Raw genomic sequence first — 23,589 nt, forward strand, 5'->3', positions numbered from 1 at the left:
TGACCGGCTAGCTCTGTTGTGCTGACTGAAAATTGACGGCTGAATATGAGCCAGCAGTGTGCTCAGGTGGCCAAGAAGGCCAACGGCATCCTGGCTTGCATAAGAAACATTGTGACCAGCAGGGCTAGGGACGTGATCATCCCCCTGTACTCGGCTCTGGTGAGGCCGCACCTCGAGTACTGTGTTCTGTTTTGGGCCACTCTCTTTCTTGATCCACCCCACCTCTTCCGTCACTTCCAGAGATCTTTTCTTTATCAGGCAGCGGGTCTCCTGCTGAAGGGCACTGCATTGCCCGCAGTTTGTCCAGCTCCTGCCCGTGCTCCTTCTGCTGCACAGGGCTCCTGGGGCGTCGTGCTGGGCCCCGACGGGATGAGGAGTGACCAGACACCATGGGTCCCTGGCCAACACCACCCTGGCTCATTGTTGAAAGAATTGCAAATCGGTGAACAAAGAATTACAAATTGGTGAACAGTCACCAAACGCTGCCAGCAAAAGCTACCAGCAATCGCACGGCCTGGGCCTGAGAGGGACAGCAGGCTCTGAGCCCTCGGCAAACACCAGCACCGCACAGCAGCAGAGGCAATCTCTACTGCTGGCCCTGTGGGCGCGAGCGGGGCCTTATATACTGGGTCTGGCTGTGACGTCATAAAGGAGGGGTGACGTCACATGACCTTATATGGTGTGTGATGTCATAAAGGAGGGATGATGTCATGTGCCCTTATATGGCATGTGCTAGCCCCAAATACGCCCCAACAGCCTCAGCACAAGGGGTGCAGAGGAGGGAGGTGAGGGCTTGGGAGCCAGTGCAGACGGAGCCCCCGCACAGGTGCACAACGAGAATCTGTCGGCGAGGCCTCAGGCATGGGCATAGCTGCTCTTTTACTGACCACATCCGTAGGGAGCTGATGACCTCCATCTTGCCAATTTATTCCTAAATAAATACATTTCCAGTGCACATCCTTTCACCTTACTGTGTTTAACGTGAAAAAAGCAGCCATCCAATTTTTTATTATTTTCTCTCCTTTCTCAAAAGGTGCTCCAGGGTGCTCTCACTTTTGCAGCCGCTTGATGCGGGCTTATATGTCAGCAAGGTTGTCCCCTGCAATGGCCAGGTTTTCCTTCATCGTCTTCTGGACCTGCAGGGGGGTCAGTGGGGAAGGGAGTGAGCAGGGGGGACAGGATGGGGACCCCTCCCACCCCAGCACATGCTGCTGAGACTCGCCTCTGCCAGCAGCACGGTGTTGTCCTTGAGAACACCAGCTAAATCCTGCTGTGTGGTGTCCAGGTGCACAAGGACCTGCCCAAACTGTGTGGCTGGGAAGGGGGTGAAAACTCAGCACAGGAGGGCCCCCAGACCTCAGGACCTCCCTTGTCAGGCCACGCCACTGTCCCCAGCACCCCCCTTCCTTGCCCCTTATGTAGCTCTGGAGTGCATTCAACCCAGTAAAGCCAGCTGTTAATTATCTTGCTGCATTTAATTAATTAATTAATTAATAACTAATTATCTTGCTGTATTTACTATGTGTGCAGCCTCACCTTGAGTGTTGTGTGCACTTCTGGGCTCCACGATATAAAAGGGTTGTGAACGTCCTTGAAAGCATCCAGAGGAGGGCAACAAAAAAAGTGAAAGCTTTGTCCTGTGAGGAGAGGCTGAGGGCACCTGGGTTGTCGAGGCTGGAGAAGAGAAGAGAAGAGAAGGCCAAGAGGCCACCTCATTGCTTTCTACAACCTCCTGAGGAGGTTGTAGAAAGCAATGAGAGCTTAATTATGCTCTGTGAGAGCACAAATATGCTCTCACAGAGGCGCAAAACAACATCACTTACTGGCTCAGCTCTGGAAAACAATGGGGCCCTTCCCAAACATGGGGCATCCTCTAGATCTTTCTGACAGAAACCACCCCTATGGCCCCCTGCTACCAAAACCTTGCCACGTAAACCCACTACACCTATCTCAAAAGCATCCTCTCCTGGGTTGCCCCACACGATGATGTCTTCAACGTACATCCACGGGTCCTGAGGGAACCGGTGGACTTGCTAAGCCACTGTCCCTCATACCTGAGAAGTTGTGGAAGTGCGTTTAAGGAGTTCCCACTGACTGCAGGAGGGAAAATCTAGCCCCAGTTTTGAAAAAGGGAAAGAGGAAGGCCCGGGAGCTACAAGCCTTCCTCCCTTCGTGGGGGTGCAGAGCCTTCATCACCCTGAGGTGCAAGGAAGAGCTGAGGCAGGGCAGGGCTGGGTGTGCAGGGCCGCTCTGGAAGGTTCTGTGCTGGGGGCATGATGTGGGGGGTGCTGGGGGGGAACAACACAGAGCTAAGGGGACACATGGGGCTGGGGGCACCTGGAGCACACAGTCAGGGAGAACTGTAGTGTATCCCGTGCTGAGGACTGAATGCAGTTCGTGAGTCCTGGGTCCAGCTCTGGGCTCCCCGGTACAAAAGAGACCGGGATCTCCTGGGAAGGGTCCAGCGGAGCCCACGAAGGTGATACGGGGCCTGGAGCATCTTCCCTAGGAGGAGAGGCTGAGAGACCTGGGGCTGTTCAGCCTTGGGAAGAGAAGACTGAGGGGGGATCTCATCAATGTGCTTAAATATGTGAAGCGTGGGAGACAGGGATTTGGCCAACCTCTTCTCAGAGGCCTGTGGGGACAGGACAAGAGGCAACGGCCACAAAATGGAGCCCAGGCAGTTCCGCACCAACAGGCGAAAGAAATTCTTCACAGAGAGGGTGCCGGAGCGCTGGGACAGGCTGCCCAGGGAGGCTGTGGGGTCTCCTTCTCTGGAGATATTCAAGGCCCGTCTGGAGGCCTACATGGGCAGCCTGCTGTAGGGAGCTGCTTTGGCAGGGGGGTTGGTCCCGATGAGCTCTCGAGGTCCCTTCCAACCCCTACAACTGTGTGATTCTGCAAAGTGTGGGGGGAGATGCGGGGGGAGCAGCTCAGGGTGGAGGACATGGGGCTGCATGTTGGGGGGCACATGTGAGTGACAGTGGGGGTATAATTTGTTATAAGTTGCCCCCTTAATTAATTTTCAGAGAGCATTGCATTAATAATAGAAAGGAATTTATTGAGTAAGCAACAGCAAGCAAAACAGCGCTGGGCGGCCGGGGAGTCTCGGCTCCGCCAACGGCGCGCACCTCACCCCCGCCAGGGTCCCTTTTTCTATCTTGGTAATTCCGGGATTACGCAGCACATCCTGGGATAATCTGCGACTGCGCGCACTGTTGCTAGGGGGTCGTCTCTGTCCCTCTGGTGGTCGTGAAGATGAAGGCCGTAGTCTTCCTCAGCGTTGTGGTTCAACTTCTTTTTTTATTTGGTCATGTTGGCCCAGCGTGAGACAGGAAGGCAGGATGTTGATACACTAGGTTAGCAACTTACCAGGAGATGGTTCCATGAGCTTTGCAGCAGTGTCTTTGAACAAAAGAGGCAACTGAGATGCAGAAGGAGAGAAGGGGAGGGGCTTCTCTTTTTTGTTACATTAAGCAAAAGAATTTTCATAGTGTCTAGCCAAGTATTATACATCTCCTTACTTCAGCAGGAAGCTTTTGCAACTCCTGCTCCTCAAACGGAACTCCTCATTTTATAATACAAAAGGCAATGAACAAACATTTATTGTGTATTACATAATGGACATAGGAGTGGAACTGGTGAGGGGAAATGAGGTCATATAGGAGTGGGGGCACACACGAGTGTCAACGGAGGAGTTGTCCTCCTCCCTGTTAAAGGGGAACAAAGCTCCCCCCACGGCCTTCCTCCCTTTGTGGGGCTGCAGAGCCTTCACCACCCGCTGGCCGTCATACCTGAGAAGCTGTTGCTAAGGGCCATAGGAAATAAGGGGGTGGTTGGTGACAGACAACATGGCTTCACTCGGGGCAGATCGTGCCTGACAAATCTGGTGGCCTTCTATGATGGGGTTACAGCTTTGGTGGGTGGGGAAAGAGCAACGGACATCATCTTCATGGACTTGTGCAAAGCACTTGCACTGTCCCCCGTGATCTCTGTGACCGCCATGTCCCATTGTCCCCCATGGTCTCAGTGCCAGCCATGTCCCAGTGGGCAGCAGTGGCTATGTCACCATTGTGTCACCATGGTGTGTCATTGTGATACGGCTGCCTCAGAGAGTATAGGGAGGGCTGCTTGCTGAGGTTATCTGCTGTGTCTGGCTTTTGGGGGTGCTTCTGACAAGCCACACCAGGGCTGCCACGCAGGGTGAGGCCACCAAACTGGGAGAAGAGGGTGAGGGCAGAGTGACCTCCCCGGAGCCCGTACAGCCCGCAGGCAGGCGAGGGGGTGAACAGGGCTGTGTGTGAGGCTGCAAGCAGTGAGGGGCGGGCAGGAGCCCCCCCAGCTGTCTTGGGGCCACGAGGGAGAGCTGTGTGGGGCAGCTGAGGCTGGCAGGGGGGCAAAGGAAAGGGGTCCCAGGGGCTGTGGGCACTGGTAACGTCACAGGGTGGGATGCTGACACTGGAGGTGGCCTCACGGAGGCCCACGGGTCGAGCAGCCCTGTGCACGCTGTGCAGGTGCAGGCACTGGGGGGGGGTCATGAAGGGGTCTTGGAGCACATGTAGGCCCGCAATTAAGAGCTGACGGAGATGCAGGACTCGAAGGATAGGGAGCTGCTGGTGCTGCAGTCTGAGCCCATGGCCATGCTCCTCACGCTGTGCTGGCTTGTGACGTGCAGGTGAAGCCATGGAGGCAGAGGGTGTGAAGGGGTCCCTGGAGCGTGCGCAGGAGTGCGGCCAGAACATGGCAGAGGTGTTGGCACAGCTCCGTCAGGCAAGGGCTGGTTTGGAAGCGGCGCTGGAGGAGTTCTTCAAGGTCTGTAACCCAACGGCAGAAATCCAACAGGGGCACGGCAGAGCTGCTGGGGAGTGCTGCGATCCCCAGAACGCCTTAGCGCTTGCCGCCCTGGTTCTGGCCTGGCCTTGCAGAGCCCTGGGGATAGGCTGGGGATTCCCTTTCCCACCGTGACTCCATGCCATGTGTCCCGGTTGCTTTGCAGTGCGAACGGAGGCGTGCAGAGCTGGAAAAGGCTGTTGCTGAAAGCGCCGGGATCAACAAGGTCCTGAGGGCAGGAGGGAGGGGAGATCAACGTGTTTGTCGGGGAGGAAGCCCCCTCCAAGCAGGTGTAGGGTGGACTCACAACCTGGTCCTTTGTTTCTCCAGGCGCTGAGGGAGGAGATTAAGCACCTCCGGGAGAGAAAGGAGGTTCTTGAAACACAAATTGCCACGTGAGTGGGGACAGGGCCCTGACCCCGACCAGGGGTAGACAGCGGGGAGGATCTGCACAGCATCCAGGCACCTGTGTCACAGTTTGGGGGCTCCTTTCAGCTCCTCACAGCTGCTCTGGGGAGCCTTTTGCCTTCTCCTAAGCAGCTCCAAGCATCTCTGAGCAACTCTCGACTCCTTTTAGCAATGCTGCACGACTGTGAGCAGCTCCCAGCCTCTTGTCAGAGACCCCCCCACCCCCAAGGCCTGGGGCAGGGAGGAGGCAGAGGATGCAGGGAGGGAGTGTAGGTTTATGCGGTGCTGGGACGATGAGATGCCTCGTCCCTGCTCCAGCAGAGGCTGGGCAGCACCCTGAGCCCCTCCTGGCCACCTCAGTCAAGGGGGAAGTCCTAATGCTGGCCGAGGTCTCTTCTCGCAGCCCAGAAACTCTGTGGTGTCTGTAACAGGGGGAAGAGGATGCAGGCGGCCAAGCTGCCCAAGACTTCGACGCAGGAGATCGTGGCTGCGCAGCTGGTAGGAGAGATACCCCTGCTGTGGGGCTGGGGGGGGGCGGTCTGGACTCGGCCCCAGAGGACATGGGGCCATTCACCTCAGTGGGAACGAGGGAGGGGGTCTGAGCGCCCCCAATGCCTTCCCTGTTTTGCGTGCCCCAACACGTGGCCCTGCTTTGCCTTGTCCTGTAGGATGAACAGTTGGCATCAAGGAGGCACAGAATCACTACTTGGCTGCGGTGAGTTGCTCTCGGAGGTCGTGGCTCCCAAGGCGTTAGGCAGCTTTTGACTTCTCCAGGATGAACTGCTTCAGCATTTCTTTGTTTCCTGGGTTGGGGAAGCAGGCGGGGTGTGGATTTCAGCCTCCCCTGGCCCTCAAAGTACCACAGAGCCAAGAGGGATAGGCAGGTTCCTCACCCCACTCCTGAGCAGTATCTGTTGCTCCCAGCACGGCACAGGGTCCCATGGCAGCGCTTAAAGAGGATGGCTGGGAAGAGCTGGGACAAATTTATCGCTGGCTCTGTCTGAACCTTCTTCTGTTCTGCAGGAGATTTCTGGTGTCCTTTGCCGGCCTGCAGCTCGCCTTCCTCATCCTGGTCCTGCTGAAGAGGGACATCCTCCACTGGGTCCTTCCTCCAGGGCTGGCATCTGCCCTTGGAAGCCATCCACCACGACCCTTTCTCTTCTAACCCTACCAATAAACCACAGCCCTTTATCAATAACCCTACCAATAATCCGCAGTCTTTTATTAGCGGGGAAGGGCAGGGCAGACATTCTGCATGGCCGGTGCTGACTGCATGATGCTGCCGAGCAGTTGGTGGCCTGCTGGGTGTTTGATGCACCCCACAGTGAGCAATATGAAACAAGAAGAAGAATCCCAGCTCAGAAATCTGTGCTTCTCCCTGTGTTGCAAAAGGAATCATGCACTTCCCTTGTAAGAGAGAAGCAGCAATATATTTGTTGCTGAAAACAGTGATGGAGCAAAGCCAAATACGCCTGCTGAATGTCTGCTTGGCAGCTTACCAGTGTGTGGGGCTAGCAGAGGGCATCAAACAGACCTCAGCGTGACCACAGGTATGGGGGGCAGTGGGCAGTGACCCACCCCTGGGTGCTAATGGAGGGCGGGGAAGGGCCCCTCCACAGCCCCGTTCTGTGCAGGGGAGCACGGCCAGGTACACACAAACAGGGACAGCTACTTGCAGGCAGAGGGAGAGATTCCCAGGGGACCATGACGCTGGGGGGGGATGCAGATGCTCAGGGAGGTGCTCCAGGGTGCTCTCACTTTTGCAGCCGCTTGATGCGGGCTTCTATGTCAGCAAGGTTGTCCCCTGCAATGGCCAGGTTTTCCTTCATCGTCTTCTGGACCTGCAGGGGGGTCAGTGGGGAAGGGAGTGAGCAGGGGGGACAGGATGGGGACCCCTCCCACCCCAGCACATGCTGCTGAGACTCGCCTCTGCCAGCAGCACGGTGTTGTCCTTGAGAACACCAGCTAAATCCTGCTGTGTGAGAAGAGGGTCCAGGTGCACAAGGACCTGCCCAAACTGTGTGGCTGGGAAGGAGGCGAAAACTCAGCACGGGAGGGCCCCCAGACCCCAGGACCTCCCTTGTCAGGCCACGCCAGTGTCCCCAGCACCCCCCTTCCTTGCCCCTTACGTAGCTCTGGAGTGCATTCAACCCAGTAAAGCCAGCTGTTAATTATCTTGCTGCATTTAATTAATCAATTAGTTAATAACTAATTATCTTGCTGTATTTACTATGTGTGCAGCCTCACCTTGAGTGTTGTGTGCACTTCTGGGCTCCACAATATAAAAGGGATATGAACGTCCTTGAAAGCATCCAGAGGAGGGCAACAAAGCTGGTGAAAGCTTTGTCCTGTGAGGAGAGGCTGAGGGCACCTGGGTTGTCGAGGCTGGAGAAGAGAAGGCCAAGAGGCCACCTCATTGCTTTCTACAACCTCCTGAGGAGGAGAAACGCAGAGGTGGGTGTCGATCTCTTCTCCCTGGTAAATGATGAAAGGATGTGTGGGAATGGCACAAAGATGCACGAGGGGAGGTTCAGACTGTACATGAGGAAAAATTGCCTTACCATGAGGGTGGCAAACCTTGGTACAGGCTTCCTGGTGAGGTGACAGCTCCCCATGCCTGTCAGTGTTCGAGAGGCATTTGGATGATGCCCTCAAAAATAAGCTTTAACTTTTAGTTAACTCTGGAGCGGTTAAGTTGTTGGACTGGATGATCTTTGAAGATCCCTTCCGACCTAGCAATTCTACTCTAAAATGGCCAGTCCGCTGTGATGGGACCAATCCTGGAAAGGATATGTCACAACTCTCTGAACCCCCTCTTTTACCTTTTTATTGCTGAGCCTGACGTTTTATGGCATGGAACATCTTGTTGGTTAGTTTGGTTGCTCTGCCTGGTTATGTCTCCTCCCAACCTCTGGCTCACCCCAAGGCCATTCACTTGAGGGGCGGGTGTAATAGAAAAATAGAGTGTAAACAGCTGTAAAAATAGGTGTAACAGAAATAGAGAAGGCCTCCACGCTGTGCAAACACTGGTCAGCAAAAGCTAACAACTTCAGGGCACTACCAGCATTGTTTTGGCCACAGCTCTAAAACACAGCACCTTACAAGCTGCTATTAAGAACATTAACTCTATCCCAGCCAGACACAGTACAGGGGCCACGTCTGGAGGCCTTTGGGGCTGTTCTCATCACTTACAGCTCATCCCACGGGTACTCTGTGGGGCAGGTCACCCCAGGATGCCTCTGACAAGCAAGAGAATGGGAGAAGCCATCACAGCCTGAGGGAGAAGCAGCTACACCCCCCTCATTTTGAAAAGACTCAAATACTTGCAAAGTCTTTGCAAAGACTTATGGCAAGGTGCAGGTGGGAAAGAGCTTGACGGGGGGCTCATACCCCAGCCCAGCGCTGTGTCTCCCTTCGTGCGGCTCTCCTCTCCCCATGATTGGGATACGGGGGAATGGGCTTGCTCTCAGAACCCCTTCTGCATCTGTCACCTCTCTGACCAGGCTGTGTGTGCTGGTGTGGGACCTTCGTGAGGTGCTCCCATCTGATCCCGGTGCTCCTGAGCATGAGACGGTCTGCAAGCAGCAGCTGCAGGGCTCGGCCTCTCCATCATGCTCAGCCCTGCTCCTAGCTCTCTGCTTGTGTGATCCATGGAAGAACTCTACAGCTCAAAGCAAATGAGATATAAAATACATACATGGTTTATTTCGGCGCTGGGATAGCTCCCAAAGGCATGCGCACCCCAACACGGCAACTTGCCTTCGTTATATGCAGCAAAGGGTTACACATGCATGAAGTTTCCTAATACGCCTACACATGTAATACACAATAAATGTTTGTTCATTGCCTTTTGTATTATAAAACAAGGAGTTCCGTTTGAGGAGCAGGAGTTGCAAAAGCTGTTGCAAGTAAGATGTATAATACTTGGCTAGACACTATGAAAATTCTTTTGCTTAATGTAACAAAAAGAGAACCCCCTCCCCTTCTCTCCTTCTGCATCTCAGTTGCCTCTTTTGTTCAAAGACACTGCTGCAAAGCTCATGGAACCATCTCCTGGTAAGTTGCTAACCTAGTGTATCAACATCCTGCCTTCCTGTCTCACGCTGGGCCAACATGACCAAATAAAAAAAGAAGTTGAACCACAACGCTGAGGAAGACTACGACCTTCATCTTCACGACCACCAGAGGGACAGAGACGACCCCCTAGCAACAGTGCGCGCAGTCGCAGAATATACCAGGATGTGCTGCGTAATCCCGGAATTACCAAGATAGAAAAAGGGACCCTGGCGGGGGTGAGGTGCGTGCCGTTGGCGGAGCCGAGACTCCCCGGCCGCCCAGCGCTGTTTTGCTTGCTGTTGCTTACTCAATAAATTCCTTTCTATTATTAATGCAATGCTCTCTGAAAATTAATTAAGGGGGCAACTTATAACAAATTTGGTGCCGTGACTCAGATGAAGGCAATCTGATTGAAAGACCTTCGGAGGGGGCGCCCCGCTGATTTCAGCGGCCTTCGCTAGGATTACTTTCATTCAAACTCTTCACCGACGAACCCTAAATTCGGCAGCAAGCAAATAAAGCCGGCAACCCCTAGTAATCTTTGTGCACGAAGACCGAACGAAGACTCAGGAGTGAGTAAGTATAGGCCGGTGATCCGTTCGGTTGGGGTTGGGTATCCTGGAGCGTGTCGTTGTGAGACGTCCAATTGCGGACAAAGCGAGTGTGGACCCCTCGGTAGTGCGGTTCCCACATCCCGCGAGGGACTGGGCCATGAAAAGGGGGAAGCGATTTTTGTGTGTGTGTGTGAAGGCGCTCCAGAAGATGGGACAGAAGAAGAGTAAGCCTTCTGGTCCCATGGGCGGGGTAACGACAGATGTTAGGTTACCCCGGGATTAATGATTAAAAATTGGGAGGATTCCCCTTTTAGGCGGGAAAGGAATAAAGTAAAAGTGATACATTATTGTGTTGAAGTTTGGGGTGGTAAACAGATTTGAGGAGACCACCTTTACTGGCCCGTGTTTGGGTCCTTTGAAGATTGGGTTTGCCAGGCCCTAAATGATTAAGGAGGTATTGGGGAGGCATTGCGGAGGCAAGGAGAATCCCCAGACATGGACTGTATATCTCGAAACAAGACACTGAAACTCATGATAAGGAAGCGGCAGACGGACAGAGAAACAAACGTAAGGACTATAAATCTCAAAACTGGACATTGGAATTCATTATAAACGGAAGAATTGGCAACAACCAGCTCTCGCAATTAAGAAACATGCCAATTCAGCAGATTCCTGACCAAAGGTGAAAAGTACACTGTGAGGAAGACTCGGGGTCTTCCTCCCAAAGACCCCTGCCCACGTCCCAAAGACCCCTGCCCACAATTCTTGGAAGGCTCTACGCAGGCGCAAGGTGCCAAAAGGCTAATTAGCATGAGAAGCGAGGGAAGGCGGGGATAGGTAATGCATATGTATAGGTGCTTGTAGAATATTGATAGATTGATTGTATAAATTCAAGACTGCTTTCCGCTTTAGGTATGCACGATAGGTGGAGAGATCCCCCGTGCATCCAGCGCTGCAATAAAGAATATACCACTTAAAGGAATTTCGGCTTCGATCTTTGAATCAATCTGGCACCCCAGATGGGACGACCTCTCTGCCGGACCGCAGGACCCGCTGGGGACAGGACTCCCTAGGGTACCCCCGGGATTTCCCGGAGGGACTCCTCGACTCACCGGATCACTGCGGAGGCAGACAAGGACCCCATCATTGTAAGTGAGTATATTCTTTATTCTGGTTTGGTTTTCTGGTAGACCGGTCATCTGGGACTGTCCAGTAAGTCGGAAGGTGACTTCTGCAGGACAGTATTTGGTATATACTTTGTGGTTAGTACCACAAGTATATCTGGGGACCTTGGGGTCCATCTGTATCTGGAACTGTCTGTAAGTCAGAAGGTGATCTTCTGCGAGGCAGTGTTTGGTATATACTTTGTGGTAAGCACCATAAGTATATTTGGGGACCTTAAGGAAAGAGCTCGCTTTAAGGTCCATCTGGAATTGTGTTGTCTATTTCGGTTTTCTGACTCATGGAGTATGGTATTTAACTTTGGTTATTGTTACTGTGATTTTGGCTATTTTTCTGGTGGTAATAGTAGGTTCGTGGCATTGTTATAAGAGAGATATCGTTACGGTGTTACACAGTTTGGTTTTCTGACTTATCGCATGTGGAATTTGACTCTGACTATTGTTATTGTGATTTTGGCAATATTGCTGGTAATAGTAATTTTGTGACATTGCTACTGAAAGATATTGCGTGCCTGTATTTTTGTGAGTGATACGTTTTGTGATATGCTTTTGTAAGTAACATGTGTATTCTGAAAGTGTAAACTGGAAAATGGGGGGGCAAACAAGCAGTGAAATTTTAAAGAAAAGTGTGTTAGGATGTGTTTTAAGTCACTGGAAGGATATTGGAGGATCTGCCGGTGGAAGTGTGAACAGGAAAACATTGATAAAATATCGTAATCAGTGGTGGCCGCTTTATAAGCTGGAATGTGGAGAAAAGTGGCCCCTAAATGGAACTTTAAACTATAATATTTTGCTACAGTTAATGTTGTTTTTTGAGAAGCAGAACAGGATGAAATGTTGTATACTGATGTTTCAGCATCTTGGTGGGAAAAGGTACAGAATTAAGTTGGCCCCTGACTGAGCCTTTGATGATGGCATTAGAGAAGTACAGGCTGGAGAAAGATAAAGGAAGTGTTAAAAGGGTTGTTGAAAGTGTTAAAGGTGTTTGAAGTTGAATGAGCAGGGAAAGAGGATGTAGGAATGATAATAGTTCTGCCTCTGCCCGAGGCAGAGATCTTAAAATCATGGGTGTTAGCCCTTTAGGGCAAAGGGACCATGATGGGTCCGAGAGAGTTGTCACAGAAACAGAAAACCAGTTAACTCTTAAAACAACCTGAGTTCATGTGCGAGCTCAGATTGCCGATGGGACCGCTCAGGGAACTGTGGACAATTGCATTCCCCTGACCGACCCCCACTAAGACCCGAATCATCCTGAAAATTATGAACGGTTAAGTAAATACTAAAATCTGGATGAAATGGGAATTGAGAATATGCTTCCAACAAGGTCTAAAAGAAACCCCTATGGAATTTTTGGACCAACTCTGAAATGTAATGAAAATAAATAAATAAATAAATAAATAAATAAATAAAACAAAACGGTTTGGACCTGGCTTCGGAGGACAAATTGACTAGCCTTTTCCTAGGATAATAGACCCCTGATTTCAACAGGAATAACAGGGACCTGGGGAATCTACCCTAGTACCTCCGCTGGTTATAATGAAGCTAGGGGAGGAATGGAAGTGAAATTTCTTATTGATATGGGGCAACGTATTCAGTTCTAAATCAAGCATTAATGCCTTCACAGAATTATTATGTTAGGGTAAAAGATGTGTCGTGGTTTAACCTGGCCGGCAGCTAAACACCACGCAGCTGTTCGCTCACCCTCCCCCTCCCTCTCTGGGACGGGGGAGAGAAATGGAAAGTGAAGCCTGTGAGTTGAGATAAAGACAGTTTAATAAGACAAAATAATAACAATAATAATAATAATAATAATAATATGATGATGATGATGATAATAGTACTACTACTAATAATGTGTACAAACAAGTGATGCACAATGCAATTGCTCACCACCCGCTGACCGATGCCCAGCCTAACCCCGAGCAGTCCGGCCCCCGGCTAGCCACCCCTATGTATTGTTTAGCATGACGTCAGATGGCATGGAATACCCCTTTGGCTAGTTTGGGTCACCTGTCCTGGGTCTGTCCCCTCTCAGCTCTTACTGCACCCCCAGCCTGCCCACTGGCAGGACAGAACAAGAAGCTGAGATGTCCTTGGCTTGGTATAAGCACTGCTCTGCAACAATTAAAACATCAGGGTGTTATCAGCACTCTTCTCATCCTAAGCCAAAACATAGCATTCTACCAGCTACTAGGAAGAAAATTAACTCTGTTCTAACTGAAACCAGGACAAGGTGTAACCGAAAAGGCTTATTTTTGTGAACCTTTGAAGTACAAGTTAGGGAAACAATGGGGCATACACAGATTTTTATATATGCCTAGCTCCTCATGGGCACTCTTAGGTAGAGATTTATTAGAGCAAGCAGGAGCAGAAATTGTCTTCGAAAAAGGGAAAATGGAATTAAGAATAGGAGAAGAACAACTAACAAATGTGTTAAGTTTGGCACTAATACAAACTGACCCTAAAAGTGAAATACCTTTAGAGATCACAGATCAAGTATGTCCAGGAGTTTGGGCTACCGAAGTCCCTGGAAGAGCTAAAAATGTGACCTTAATAATTATTAAATTAAAGCCAGGACAGAAACCCGTTAAGGTTAAGTAATATCCTTTGAGGATAGAAGATAGGAAAGGAATTAAAGAGATAATTAATAAATTTTTACAGTATGGATTATTGATTGAATGCGAATCAGAATACAATACACCCATATCGCCAATTAAAAAGGCAGATGAAAAAGCTATAGGCTAGTTCAGGATTTGAGGGCCATAAATAAAATCACTGAGGATATACATCCAGTAGTGGCAAACCCTTATACTTTGCTGACTAAATTAAAGAATAGTCAAGTCTGGTTTACCGTACTGGATTTAAAAGACGCCTTCTTCTGCCTAGGCTTAGCCACAGAAAGCCAAAACCTATTTGCCTTTGAATGGGAAAGTCCCGATTCAGGCAGAAGGACGCAGCTTACGTGGACATTACTACCTCAAGGATTCAAGAATAGCCCCACTATTTTTGGAAACCAATTAGCAAGGGAACTCGAAACATGGATGCCTCCGGACACTGAAGGTGCTTTGTTACAATATGTAGATGATCTCTTAATAGCTACTGAGACTAAAGGGAGTTGTATTCAATGGACTATAAGTCGTCTTAATTTTCTGGGTTTAAATGGATATCAAGTCTCTTGACAGAAAGTCCAGCTGGCTCAACAAAGTGTGACCTATCTGGGATTTGAAATTTCGGAAGGACAACGAGAACTAGGAACTGAACATAAGGAAGTCATTTGCCAGACTCCAGAACCTCAAATGGTAAAGGAGCTACAAACATTTTTATGAATGACAGGTTGGTGTCGCCTTTGGATTTATAATTATGGACTATTGGTAAAGCCTCTATGTGAATTGATAAAGATTAACCAGTCAAAGTTAGTCTGGACTGGAGAAGCACAAAAAGTCTTTAAACAACTTAAACAAGAATTGATGATTTTGAAATATCAAGCAATATTGGTAGAACAGGACAACGTGGAAATTGTGATAACTAATATTGTGAATCTAGCCTCTTTTCTTAGTGATGCTCCGGCACAGCCTGTGATTCACGATTGTTTAGAAACTATAGAGACTGTGTATTCCAGCTGACCAGACCTTAAGGAGGAGCCCATGGAAGATGCGGAAGAAACTTGGTTCACGGATGGGAGCAGTTTTGTTATGCAAAGACAACGTAAAGCTGGATATGCTATAACAACTACTCAGCAGGTAATCGAGTCTAAGCCTTTACCCCCTGGAACATCAGCTCAAAAGGCAGAGATAGTTGCTCTCACGAGAGCATTGGAACTGGCAGCGGGAAAAAGGGTAAATATTTGGACAGATTCTAAATATACATTCGGCGTGGTACATGCTCATGGAGCAATTTGGAAAGAACATGGATTGCTGACCGCTCAGTGAAAACACAAAGTATGCTGAAGAAATTTTAAAATTGTTAGAGGCTGTAAAACAACCAGAAAAGGTAGCTATCATGCATTGTCAGGGACACCAAAAGGGGAACACCGATTTTGAAATTGGAAATCGATTGGCAGAGGCTAAGCAGGCAGCTGAAATAACTGAGGTGAAGGCATTGTCTTTGATACCAGACGGTAAAATCCAAACTATATCCAAATTATACAAAAGAAGACTTAAAATTAATTGAAGATTTGAAAGGTAAAATGAAACCAGATGGATGAGTATATTTAAAAGATAACCACATAGTAATACCCTCTAGTTTGACATGGCCCATAGTTCTTACAGAACACAATAAAACGCATTGGGGAGCTGGCACACTGCATAAGAGCCTGAGTCAGACATTAGTGGGACGATATGATAAAACAAGTAACTCAACAATGTAGCATTTGCTTACACAATAACCCCAATACCAATAATAGAATAAAATTTGGAATAATCGGTAAAGGAAATTATTCGGGGCAACAGTGGCAAATTGATTTTTCAGAACTCCCTAGAAAAGGGGGGTATCATTATTACTGGTTCTGACTGACACGTTTTCAGGAAGGCCTGAAGCCTTTCCCTGTCGAACAAACAAAGCAAGAGAAGTGGTTAAAGTCTTGTTAAATGAAATAATACCATGCTTTGGGGTTCTAGTAGCAATGTCTTCTGATAGAGTTTCACATTTTTGTGCACAAGTGGTAGAACAGATAAGTAAGATTCTAAAGATAGATTGGCAACTGCATACTCCTTATAGACCACAGGCAAGTGGACAGGTAGAAAAAATGAACCATTTAATTAAACAATAAATAGCTAAAATTGGATAAGAAGCTAATTTGTCATGGCCTCAATCCCTCCCTTTAGCATTACTTGGAATTAGAGTTAAACCTAGAATAAAAGGGAATTTGAGTCCCTTCAAAATCTTATATGGAAGGCCATAGCAATTTCTATTTAGTGGAGAGGACCTAACGCAGTTAGGATCAGAATATTTATATGCTTATATAACTGAACTTCAGAAACAATTAAATAAAGTACATAAATTTGTTTTAGGGACCAGGGCTAGAGGGTTGGATCAACCAATCCACCCCTTTAAGCTCGGGAATTATATATATATATAAAGACTTTTTCAGGACAACCCCTACAGGAAAAATGGAAGGAAAGTGGATGGGACCATACCAAGTATTACTGACAACACACACCGCCATTAAGATTAAGAAGCAAGCAGCTTGGATCCACAATTCAAGGGTGAAGAAGGTCCCGGCGAGGATATAGACCACCACTCCAATTGGACCAACAAAATTACGGTTTTCCAGATCCTAATGATTGCAGGGGTGCGGTTCTCGGATTCGGGGTGGGCAACTTGGGATGAGAACTTACACCTGACCTTAATACAAACAATTTCTCAAGTAACTAATAAGACAAACTGTTGGGTATGCACCCATCTGCCACAGCATGGGAATAAGGGTGTATCGTTAATCGGGATTCCGTTGCCTGCAAACTTATCTTGGACTAATTTGTGGGAAAACACATCTTGGGGTCGAAAATATGAAGAAGTTTTGGAACTAGAAGTTAGTAGCTTCGTGCCGTTGGAATCTTACTATGTATGTGTACAAAGGTGTAACCCGCCTAAGGGTATGGGAAAACAGGATTGTATAAATACAGGTACTACTTATGTGGGGAATCAGACATCTTGTAATCGAAAAATTGATATTAGTACAACTAGCAGTTGGGCAAATTCAACCAGCTGGCCAGTACCAGAAGGAAAAGGGTGGTATTGGCTATGCAATGATACAGCCTGTAAGGTCTTGCCCGAGAATTGGAAGGGAACTTGCACTCTAGGAGCGGTAGTCCCCAATATGGCAGTACACGATGTAGTGCCTCGAGCCTACTTGAGAAATCATATGCGGAGAATCAGACAAAAAATTAACAATCCATTGATAGAGAGACACACCGCTTTTCATAGTTTTGTTTGATGGTTTATCCCATGGTTAGGAGTGAGTGAATTGGAAAAGGCAATAGTTAATATTTCTGCAATTATAGAGAAGTTAGAAAACAAAACTCTGGATGCTATAAAGGCTCAACAAGAAGAGATATCTAGTTTATCACAGGTAGTATTACAAAATCGGATGGCCCTAGACTTGTTACTGGCCGCTCAAGGGGGAGTCTGTACAGTAATAAACACAAGTTGTTGTGTGTATGTAGATCAGAGTGGAAGGATCTCTACCGACCTGGAAGAAATATGGAAGCAGACAAGGGTCCTACATGATATCAGTAAAGATGATCTTTTGTGGAGTTTTAGTGAAATATGGAATAAGTTAACCTCCTGGTTGCCCAATTTTCAATGGTTGAAACAAGTGTTCATTGCTCTAATCGCATTAGTAGTATTAGGAATATTTGTGTGCATGTTGTTTAGATGCCTGCTTTGTTGTGTTACTGTAAATAATGAAAGTATCTGATGCAAAAGAATTTGCATGGGAAAAGAAAAGGGGGGATTGATTAAGGAGGTATTGGGGAGGCATTGGGGAGGCAAGGAGAATCCCCAGACATGGACTGTATATCTCGAAACAAGACACTGAAACTCATGATAAGGAAGCGGCAGACGGACAGAGAAACAAACGTAAGGACTATAAATCTCAAAACTGGACATTGGAATTCATTATAAACGGAAGAATTGGCAACAACCAGCTCTCGCAATTAAGAAACATGCCAATTCAGCAGATTCCTGACCAAAGGTGAAAAGTACACTGTGAGGAAGACTCGGGGTCTTCCTCCCAAAGACCCCTGCCCACGTCCCAAAGACCCCTGCCCACAATTCTTGGAAGGCTCTACGCAGGCGCAAGGTGCCAAAAGGCTAATTAGCATGAGAAGCGAGGGAAGGCGGGGATAGGTAATGCATATGTATAGGTGCTTGTAGAATATTGATAGATTGATTGTATAAATTCAAGACTGCTTTCCGCTTTAGGTATGCACGATAGGTGGAGAGATCCCCCGTGCATCCAGCGCTGCAATAAAGAATATACCACTTAAAGGAATTTCGGCTTCGATCTTTGAATCATAAATATTTATGTAAACTCAAAAGAACCTTTTAGTTTGGAAGAAAGTGAATATGCACATTTGTGGATCAGCTCGGAAACTCGAGCCAATTTATATCCTCTAAAAGAAAAAGGAGGGGATGGGAGGCACAAGAAAAACCGAGAATTAGAGATCCCAGCCCCACTGCCTCCCTATATTCCACCACCCCCACCTGCAGCCCCTCTGACTCCCGGGCTTCTTTATCTGCAACCCCAGGGAGATGCCAATAACAACTCTGACTCTAGCGCTCAGGGACCAGTGACTAGGAATATGTGGCAGTCCCCATTAACTCCGGGGACGTCTGAGATTTTAAGAAAGAGACAGGAGGAGGGTAAGCGAGCTTTAATGGCAACTGGCATAATGTTTGCAGCTGCTGAGGAATAATTCTAACTGGAATAATAACTGCACATTGTATATTGTATATATAAAAGCCCGGGCATTTTTGTTAAAGTGTTCTTTTATACATATGTTAATATGTTAATATGTAAATATAAGAACTGCCATTGAGGTGTATGTCTAAGGGAACAAAATTTGCCCAGGCATATTATCGGCTCATCAGGTTTAAATGTCCCCAGTGTAATTGTCTACAGGCAGTTAATTTACAGTGGTTTGATTTTACTTGTGTATCTGTATATTGTGGATTTTGGAGGGATTGGGATTGACGAGTAAAGAGCTTCTAGGAAAACGGTGGAATATTAACCACTGTAGATTACAATAGGAAAAGTTCAAAGCAAAGAAATCCCGAGGAAAAGCCTCCTAGGATGTATACTAACACATTGGAGGGATATAGTGGGCTGAGAGGGTACAGAGAGTAAAAGAGCCCTTATCAAATATTGTAATCAGTGGTGGCCACTTTATAAACTAGAGGATGGAGCGGAGTGGCCCCTAAATGGAACTACTAATTATAAAACCATATTACAGTCAATGTTGTTTTGTGGAAAGAAGGAAAACAGGATGAAATGTTATATATTGATGTTGTTTCAGCATCTTGGAGGGAAAAGGTACGGAATTAAGTTGGCCCCTGACTGAGCCTTTGATGTCGGCATTAGAAAAGCAAAGGCTAGAGAAAGATAAAGGAAGTGTTAAAAGGTTTGTTGAAAGTGTTAATGGTATTCGAAGTTGAATGAGCAGGGAAAGGTGATGTAGGCGTTATCTAAGTAACAGTCTAGAAGTTTTGGTATATTTGCATAGTTGTTGTGGTGTTTGTTCAGTTTCCCAAGCATCGGGGAGGGGGGAACAGCCTGCTCCACCAGGGGCCTCCCCAGCGGCCGCAGGGGGGCTTCGGCTCCAGCGCCTGGAGCGCCTCCTCCTCCTCCTTCTGCACTGACTTTGGTGTCTGCGGGGGGGTTTCTCGCTCTCCCAACTGCTGTTGAGCAGCAGGTTTTTGTTTCTTTCTTTGTTTGTTTGTTTTCATGGATGTGCTCTCACAGAGGCACGGACTGTGTTGCTATGGCTTGGCTCTGGGCAGCAGTGGGCCCCTTTAGGGCCAGATGAAGTTGTCCCTTATCTACCACGGGGAGGTTTCTGTTTGTTGTTGTTGTTGTTGTTGTTTTTCACGGGGGCTGCCACTGCAGTTTCCCACCCCCACACCCCTCACACCCCCCAAACCTTGCCATCAAACCCAATACACTGGAGCAGCTAAATCATTACTGACTTGTAAAGTATCAGCGATTAAATTAACTAATGAAACCTTAAATGTGATGGGGGTAGAAGGGACTGGGATAACAGTGCCACTTCTGGGGGATACCAAGCTGAGACTAGGGGATAAAATGATCACTGGGGGATAAAATGATCACTTGGATACATTGTATGTATCCAAGGCGGAGACTAACTTGTTGGGAAGGGATTTGATGATTAAATTGGGCATTCAACTAGTAAATTGTTAGACTGGAATAACAGTGTTATTAATGGAGTGCTCTCTGGCCCTGAGAGCAAACGTACATGTATATTCACCTCTGACTGGAAAGACCCTGAAATGGGGGCGGAAGCAACAATATAGGTGGACAATTCTACCTCAGGGGTTTACAGGGCCACCTATCTATTTGGGTAAATTCTAAAAAAGATTTTGGAGCAATTACAACCTCCCAAGGAGGTATTAATGTTACAAATATGTGGATCATTTTAAGGAAAATCGATACTCCCTGATGGGAGAGAAATGCTGAATAAAGTGATAATGAGGCAAATATTAACTGTTTTACATCAGAAGAGTCATTGGGAGGTGCAAGCAATGTGTGATGTTGTTCTAAGAAAGCATGTCTGTATAGGAATATATACTTTAGGGAAGCACACATGCAGAGGATGTACTATATGTCAAAGGGTAAATAAAATGGTCTTCTGTAACCTATCTAGAGGGGGACAGGAGCCAGGGCTTTGACCTTTCCAAAGTACACAGGTAGACTTTACTGAGTTACTTGTTTGTCCTAATTGACCACCTGACTGAATGGGTGTAAAGCTTTACTGCAAGGATTAAAGCAGGCCTTAGAGATTGAGTGGGATTTTCACAGCCCTTGGCACCCCTCCTCTTCTGGAAAGGTAGAGCGAATGAATGGTGAAATTAAGAAACAACTAACAAAACTTGTGCTGGAAACTAAGGCTTCTTGGGTAAAATGCTTACCTCTTGCACTGTTAAACATATGGACACAGCCCAGAACTGATATAGGAATTTCTCCTTTTGAGATGCTATATGGTATGCCCTATGACTCGGAATTGCCACTTGATCACTCTCAGTTCTAATTAAGACTTGGAAAGAGACTTTTTAAACACCACTATGGGGAAGGCCCCTATGTTGTTTTGCTTACCACAGAAACGGCTATTCGAACTGCGGAGAAAGGATGGACGCATGCCAGCCGTGTGAAAGGACCAGTCCGGGAAAGTAAATGGGAGGCAGCTCCAGGCCCCAGACGACTTGAAGCTGACACTAAGACGGACTCAGTAAGTGTTGTATATTATCTGTGTATCGTGGGAAGGGGAGGAGGCCCTGTTTCGAAGGCTCCCTAGTAGGTTCCCCTGAAAAACACTGCTGCTGCCAAGAAGAACCGATACCTTGTAGTTTGCTGCAACCGAACTGACAAGCGAGGCAGAGAAGTGAAAACGGTGGGGGACTGAGGGGCCGACAATTTAGATGGGCTCCGACCACCTCCTACGATACATGGGAGTCAGTATCATCGTTTTGGTCAGCTATGGGTCTGCGCATCCCCACCAGCCTTTTAAATGGAGCTTGATCAGATGGGAGGATCAATTCGTCATCCAGCAAACAATGACAGCGGGTGCTCCCAGTTCCGCATCACATTATGTGACCTGGTGTCAGTGCAACCGTGCTTTAACCAATCAGGATTTTATTTCTGCCCAAGTTCTAACCCGGGAAAGGGGTACTGTAAATGCCCGAACGCATATTATTGTGCATACTGGGGGTGTGAAACCATTGCTACGGACTGGACACTCGGGGCTGGTCGGAATAAATTCTTACAAGTGGGATATGGGCCGCAAGGTTGTAACTGACATGTGGATCCCCGTTACAGGTGGCAAGGGCATGGTATAGGGTATACAGGAACCTTCCACGGAAATAAAGAAATTTGCAAGGTTCTATATATATAAATATAACAAACTTGGACGATACTAGCTGGGTACTAGGAAAAATGTCAGATTTTACGAACACGGAACAGATAGGGGAGGACTCATACTAATAAAAAGGAGGATGCTGATAGGCAGTAGGACCAAATGAGGTATTGTCAGAAAGCGTCCAGGGAATCCAGCCTGCGGAAAATACTACAGTGCCAACCCTCAGCAGCCCTATGAGCTCAGGTAAAGCCGAGAATGATAACATAGCTGAGAATAACATATGGGGGGGTCATGAATGCCAGCTACCAATTATTAAACAAAACAAACCCAAATGTAACAAAACACTGTTGATTATGCTTTACTATAAGACCTTCATATTATGATGCTATTGGGGATCCTGGAGAGCCCACCCGCACAAACGAAAACAACCCTCTACAATGCAGTAGGGGAAAAGACATAAGGGTAACACTAACACAAGTCACTGGAGGTGGTAGGTGTGTGGGCACAGTTCCTAGTGGGAAGTGTCACCTATGTAATATCATGGAGAATGGAAAACAATCAACCGAGTGGCTAATCCCAGCCAACAACGCTAGGTGGGTTTGTTTGTCAGTGGGCGTAACTCCTTGTCTATCACTAAAACTCTTCAATGCGTCTCCTGATTTTTGTATACAGGTGATAATTATACCAAGGATTCTATACCACCCTGAGGATTGTATGTATACCCAGCACACAGTGGCAAGTTATCATCTGGAAAGACGGGAACCATTCACGGCTCTAACTTTGGCCACCCTAATAATCCTGGGAGGAGCTGGAGTGGGGACCAGGGTAGCCTCATTGGTTAAACAAAATCAAGAATTTACTTCCTTACGCATTGCTGTGGACAAGGACCTGACCCAAATTGAATAATCCATCTCGGCCCTGGAAAATCTATCAGGTCACTTTCAGAGGTAGTGTTACAAAATCGTAGGGGATTAGATTTGGTATTTTTTTTTACAACAGGACAGGCTGTGTGCAGCCCTGAAAGAGGAATGCTGTATATGCTGATCACACTGGAGTGGTAAGAGATACAATGGCAAGACCCAGGGAAGGGTTGGAAAAAAGGAAACGGGAGAATGAAGCCCGACAGAGCTTTTACGAATCTTGGTTTAATTATTCACCTTGGCTTACTACTTTATTATCAACCATAGCAGGACCTTTGTTGTTTTTAATAATAGCACAAACTTTTGGACCATGTATTTTTAATAAATTGATTGCGATTGTAAAGGGATGTTTAGAAGCGGCACGTCTAATGCTCATACATGCCAAATACGAGCCAATAAGTACCAACAAAGGAATCAAGGAAACATTAGTTCTTAGTAGCCAGGCATTGCAGAGATTCAATGAACAAAATGAGTAACTTAAAGAAAAAGGAGGGACTGTAATACACAATAAATGTTTGTTCATTGCCTTTTGTATTATAAAACAAGGAGTTCCGTTTGAGGAGCAGGAGTTGCAAAAGCTGTTGCAAGTAAGATGTATAATACTTGGCTAGACACTATGAAAATTCTTTTGCTTAATGTAACAAAAAGAGAACCCCCTCCCCTTCTCTCCTTCTGCATCTCAGTTGCCTCTTTTGTTCAAAGACACTGCTGCAAAGCTCATGGAACCATCTCCTGGTAAGTTGCTAACCTAGTGTATCAACATCCTGCCTTCCTGTCTCACGCTGGGCCAACATGACCAAATAAAAAAAGAAGTTGAACCACAACGCTGAGGAAGACTACGACCTTCATCTTCACGACCACCAGAGGGACAGAGACGACCCCCTAGCAACAGTGCGCGCAGTCGCAGAATATCCCAGGATGTGCTGCGTAATCCCGGAATTACCAAGCTATAAGAAGGGACCCTGGCGGGGGTGAGGTGCGCGCCGTTGGCGGAGCCGAGACTCCCCGGCCGCCCAGCGCTGTTTTGCTTGCTGTTGCTTACTCAATAAAT

Source organism: Aythya marila (genome assembly GCF_965140915.1).
Source record: "Aythya marila genome assembly, contig: HAP1_HAP1_SCAFFOLD_174, whole genome shotgun sequence".
NCBI classification, from domain to species: domain Eukaryota; kingdom Metazoa; phylum Chordata; class Aves; order Anseriformes; family Anatidae; genus Aythya; species Aythya marila.